At 35.6% G+C, this 6,346-nt stretch overlaps 1 long non-coding RNA gene across 1 annotated transcript; it reads right to left on the reverse strand.

Moving 5' to 3' along the window:
* Positions 1-822: 822 nt before the first annotated feature.
* On the reverse strand, positions 823-5,095 carry LOC122521056. The gene is made up of 2 exons (XR_006304646.1): positions 5,046-5,095; positions 823-870 (listed from the first exon to the last, which is right to left on the reverse strand). It is a non-coding gene; the product is annotated as an uncharacterized LOC122521056 (long non-coding RNA).
* Positions 5,096-6,346: the final 1,251 nt, after the last annotated feature.

Genomic DNA, 6,346 nt, shown 5'->3' on the forward strand with positions numbered 1-6,346 from the left:
TATCCACTAATCTCTCGATAATTCTATAGTCTAGAGAGTCTCAAAGTGTCGCTTCTTCGGTTGGTGAAACTTTCTCCACTTCCGTTTCCGGAGTACTTAAACGTTGCTTCGTTTCACTTTATTTCTATACTTTAAAACATATCTTGGATATCAAGACTTTTACTATCCGTTTCACACTTTCCACGTATACACACGCACACGTATGCTCATACATACACACACACACACTTCAATATAGATATAGACATATATGAACGCACTAAAAGCACACAAACTGTAACGTATATGTGGTACTTTATCCTTAGCTAACGTAGACTAACTTTCGACCGATACTTTCCTTCCTCTTCTTCTTCCACTTTCTGCTTTCCTATCGTCTTTTCAAGTAAAAGAAAGTAAAGAAAATTGGAGCACCTGTTGTTGAGCGTCTTTTCTCGAAAATAGAAAGAAAGAAAGAGAGAAAGAAAGAAAAAGAGAAAGAGAGAGAGAGAGAGAGAGAGAAAAAGTTATCGGATTGTTGGCTATTCGTTAAATCTAATGAGAAGAGGAAAACCAAAAGCGCAACGTGGATTCGACGCGGTTGGTTTGTTTTCGAACGATCGATTCGACCCTACCATGAAAAAGAATCCCTTCTGTGTTTACAAGCACCCTCTCGCTTGGTCGAATTCATCCCTTCGCGAACCCTGCCATCGCATCGAATTCTGACAAATTCGACTCTTATTCTCCTCTTCTTCTGCCCTCTCTCACATTTTTTGTCTGAAAAAAAAAACAGTAGAGAGTTATACCTGAACTCGCCCTATTCCCTTTTATCTTTACTTGTATTACCTGTAGATATTTGCCATTCGTTTTTTTCACAAAGCTCACATTGAAGTTCTAGAAGAAGAAAATTATTTGATAAATTTCTATTCAAAGAATAAAGTTACAAGTCATAATTTATTAATTCCGATTAGATTGATAGGCACTCATATATCTGTGATGAGAGATGATTTAAATTTTATACGCAATTTATGTTCAATACGATCGATTTAGAGTTACTTCGTACGAAAAAAGATATCGATTTTCCTCAATTAACCTATTCACTTCTAATTTCAACCTTGGTGATTTTGACTTTCGTAGCACGTCAACCATCTTCTATCGATTGAATCCTATTTTCATCTCAATCTTCCTGCACCCTCGAAGAAATCACCGCACTCGTTTATTTTAAAACATTTTCTTATTTTTATTTTTATTGAATTTTCTCAGACTGGACTTTCTACGTTTATACCGAGAAATAAAAATTCATAAGAAATTAACAGAAGAAGAAGAAAAAGAACAGAAATAAAAATCACAAGCCATGATATCCATGATATTATTTGATACCTGATTCTTACATGACAAATTATTCTTAACACTTTTGTATCATTCAAATTTCATACTGAATTCAGGTGTTTTGAAAAGTGGTTTATTGTTTGACGATTTAATCCTAGCCTCCCTTATATTCCCCTTTAATTTTCTCTCTCTCTCTCTCTCTTGCTTATATTTGAGAGACACGCAACACGCGTAGCACCGCTAGTCCGGTGTAATTATTATTCCAATAGTAGAAAGGTACGGTTGCCAGTTGTGACGCTGACGTTGCAATTAAACCTATATTATTGCCGTAAACAGGACGACAAGCCAGCGTCGACGTTTGCGGCAGCGTGAAACACGTTTTCGTAATTTATGATCCCTTTAAGCTTCACCGTCGTCTCCTCCTTCCTTCTTTTCCTCTTCCACCGCCCCTTGCTCAGTCTTTCTCTTTCTTACTCTGTCTGCTCTCTTTAGTTTTTCTCTCATTTCCATGCTTTCTATGCTTCTTTCTGTCCTTTTTATGTGACCAAGAGAGCGAGCGTGCAAGCGAATGAGTGAGCGAGTGAATGAGTGAGTGAGCGAGTGAGTGAGTGAGAAAGTGAGAAAGTACGAAGTAAAGCTTCGCTTCTAATTAGGCGGCAGCAATACGCGAGTTGGTATTAAGGACGCTCATATAAAACGTGCGGAAAACAGTAAGAGAGAGTGGGGAAGAAAGAAGTGCGATAGGAAGTGGAAAACGCGACCTTATTTAACTACGTGGGAACGTGCGAAAAAAGTAAAGAGAGAGGGAGGGAGAAAAGAGAGAGAGAGGAAGATAAGCGAAAAGGCGTACGTTTTAAAAGGGCGAAAAATTATAGTGAAAAATCCGACCACCTGTCCCCGAGCATGCGCTACTTTTGTATATTCCTTGAAGCTACGAGAAACGTCTAGCTGTTGGCTACTATATCCCTTGCGACTCTCAGCAAACACTTGCGAATGTGAAAAGCGCCGAGTATGAACGTTTCGAGTCTGGCATATTCTTTAATTTTCTTCATTTTCTTCTCTCACCGTGGATTCCACGGAAGATTGAACTATGAATTCTATGAATACTTTACGTTCTTTTACAGAGTAAATGTTTTAACGCTGCTAATATTATAGGGTATCTAATTATGTTTTAAAAAAATCAAAACTTATCAAAGAAATATTAATTAATGATGAAATGTTTATAGAATCTATAGATCGTCGTATTTCATATTAAAAGTAAATATAATAAGAACAACTATACTGGGGATAATTTATCTCTATTATGTTTTATATTATATTTATTTCTTTTTTATGTAATTTTTAAAGAAAAGACTTTAAAGAAGTGAACAAAAAAGAGGATAATTTTTTTCAAAACTTATTTGTCTTCTTAAAATTAAACGGTAACTAAAATTATTCTTTTTACAACACAAACACCATACAAAAACATTGCTGATTGCAATTAGTATTTAATATCTCCATTTTAAGCTAACAAAAGAGAAGATTTCATTTTGACTAAGATATATTCATCGTTGTAATATTCCCCAGAATAATCTCAAAATGCGTCAGAGGAATAGATTTTCTAAGCGTGTTGAGAAAGGTTGGTAAAGAAAAGTTACCGGTGAGTCTTGTTTCTGTGAAGTTCAGCAAGAAACGTTGCTAGCCCTTTGATCGGTCTCCTCGAATACGTTGACAATGATGAAAGACTGATTACAACGGACGTGCAACCAACGTTTTACTGATCTAAGTGAATACGTTGGAGAGAGACCACGTTACTGGATTACAAAAGAGAGAAGAGAGAGGGAGAGAGAGAGAGAGAGACATACACGTAATAATAAAAAAAGAAAGAAAGGAAATCAAAACGGAAACAACGTGTATCAGGTGTGCGTGTCTTTTTACTTAACAAAAGAAGAAGTTTCCTTTTCTTTCCCTTTTCTCTTTGCGTGCGATAAATCGCTCTCTTTATGCGTCTACTTTTTTTTCCATAGATCGTATAGTTACATACGTATAGAAGAACGAGAAGGGTAGTGACTATGTGAAATAGAGGAACGTTTCGTTGATGAAAAAAGGACTAATGGTTTTCCGAAGATAATCAACTTCCAGTCAGAAGAAAGCACGAATCCGAAGTAATGTATATACATGTATATACATGCATGTATTGGATTAGCCAACTCTTAATGTTGTTTAGTTAGATATACAATATTACCAGTGTATCATAAAAAATATTCCATAATGTTATTTATTTAATAATATAATACTAAATATTTTCCAAGAAAATATTAAATAAAAAACTCTAGCATTATCTATATGAATAAAACAAATTTTGACATTACTCATTGGCCAATCTAATGTATAATTAAAGATTGTATACTTAATTATTATAATTTAAGGTTTATAATAACATGACATAAATATTCTATTTAAAAGACAATAATAATAAATCGTAGGTTATATCTAATCTCTTGTAAAAATAAGGAAAAATATTATATAAGGGATTTGACGTAAGTAACATTTGAATGAATTTTAAAATATCTGATGGTACCACGGTGTGCATAATATTTGAATGAATAATGGAATAATTTGCAAGGATTATAAAGCACATGAATATCGAGCACCGCGTGAAAGGAGTAAGCTCGAATTGATGTCGAAAGAAGAGTTAGCTGAGCGTCGAGAGATTCAAGAACGGGAAGAACTTTACTTGTCGTTTCTCGTTGGCACAAGATGATATCCGAATGAAATCGCAACTACTACCTCATTTACATAGACTTTCTGAAGTGAATAAGCTACAAGACGTATTTTGAACGCCGTCGCGAACACTTTGTAAATACGACGAGACTCCTACGTCTTCTCTATCTTCATCGTACGCTCTTACGCGCGCGGCCCGGAAAGAGCGTAAAACATTTTCGAGCGGAAGTGCTTTGCTATCGAGTAAGTTTCCGCGTTCGGTGTTGTAACACGACGACGTAGCGTGACGGTAGAGAAGTATGGGCAAAAGAGAGAGAGAGAGAGAGAGAAATTCTCTTTGTCTTTTCATACCGTCTCTAATTATAAGTAGCAGTCCATTATCAAGAATAGTTTGATACTGCTTCGAAGAAATCACTGTTTGTCGGGTTAAACAAATTAATTAGATTAATATTATACAAATAGAAATTCTGTTCGGTCTATATTTTAAATATATGTTAACAAGATATATAATAAAATATCAGCGTGTAATATGAGCGGTCAGTATTATTTCGATTAATACAAAAACTGGCAGTATTTTAAATAGATGGTATTTATAATAAAATATTGGTATGCACCCTGTGTCAATATATAATCCTGATGCACTTCATCCTATTATAAATACTGACTATCTATTTAAAATACTGACAAATTATTATTTATACTAAACTAAATATTTATATATATATTGTCAATTTATTTTATAAAATACTGACACTAAATACGTAAAATTGAATGGAATTTATTTATACAAAAATAACGAATAATATAATTAAGTATAATGCGATAAACAAGATTATGAGTTGAAATAAATTAAATACATTGAATCGTATCGGGAATCGATTGGATGATTAAAAAAAGGTCTACTGTGGTGCAGTAGTATACATAGTACATGCAGTGCATACAGCCGGTTAAAGGCTCGCCATTAGGTCAGATCTTGTGATACAATGTTCACGTAGATATACATGTATGTGTAAGTAAATACCTATATAAGTACTTACGCACAACACTAAGCGTAACATAGGAAAATGTTAATGGACGGCGTGCGAGGATCATAGATGCCAGTGGCACGCGTTGATGAGCATATATGCGTGAAAAGGTGGTCCCTCCAGCGAAGATTCTCTACAGAGAGTAGGGTCGAGGATAGTACAGTCAAGAATGGAAGTAAATGTGAATGTTTCGACCCAGATTACCGATATTAATTGCTCCGCCGAGTGCTCTGTTTCCTTGTAGCTCGTCGAGCACGGGCCGACCTCTAACTATTATTCTCAACAATTCGAAACATCTTGCGCTGATCATGCCTCCTGCAGCTTCTAAGAGAACAATAAAATGATATCATTGTGCTATATATCAATTATATAAAGAATGTTTGATTAACAGTAAATGAGATAAATTTTTTGTTGTGAAAGGAAATTTGTAAACAACTTTTGGTTTTTCTTTCTCTGATTTTTTTGCTCTCTCTCTCTCTCTCTCTCTCTCTTTCTCTCTCTCTCTCTCTCTCTCTTTCTCTCTCTCTCTCTCTTTTTCTATTTATCTCTTGAAATGTAGAAGGATTGAAAGTCGATGAAAAATGCGGTCGATCGAGCTGTCCCGTCATGAAGGAATTAAACGTGGAAACTTTTAAGGACGACTGTACGATGTAGGATTCTCCACGGACAGGCTGCGCACGACAGCTGAGCTCTGCTTCAGTCACGGCTAGCTCCATTTCGAACTCCTTTCGACCCCTTTGCAACCTCCCATCTTCCCTACCACCGACACCGTTCTTCTCTGATACTCCTCCGACCCTTTTCCCTCCCAGAGAAGCCCGAAACACGCGACGTACTCAAACGAATGGATTCCTGCAAGAGAGGAAGAAAGATATAAAATGAGAGAAATAAAGGGAGTGAGAGAGAGAAAGTGGTTTATTGCGTCCAAGCCGACAGCCATTTTTTGTCATTTAAATAAATGGGCTCAGCTCGAAGGCAGTCGAGTGAAAACTAATCACCGCTTTGCAGTTAATCCAACCAAGAGCTGCCTTTTTCTTTCTTTCTTTCTTTGATTCTTCTTGCTTTTCCTATTTCTTCTTCTACTTCTTTGTTTTGTTTTTGGTATATCTTCCGTTATTTTCATTTCTACGGTATATTTCCTTCGTGAACTTCTTAATAAATTATATAACTCTGGATCCAACGGGTTGAAATATAAATTTATGGAAAACTTGGGAAACGTTCAAATTCGTTACGTTATAATACGTCGCAATAATTTATTAATATTTTCGTATAAACTCAAAACGTCGTTTAATGATTTTGTCGCGGCATTGCTCATG

Source organism: Polistes fuscatus, unplaced genomic scaffold (genome assembly GCF_010416935.1).
Source record: "Polistes fuscatus isolate 324 unplaced genomic scaffold, CU_Pfus_HIC Scaffold4, whole genome shotgun sequence".
Taxonomy (NCBI): Eukaryota; Metazoa; Arthropoda; class Insecta; order Hymenoptera; family Vespidae; genus Polistes; species Polistes fuscatus.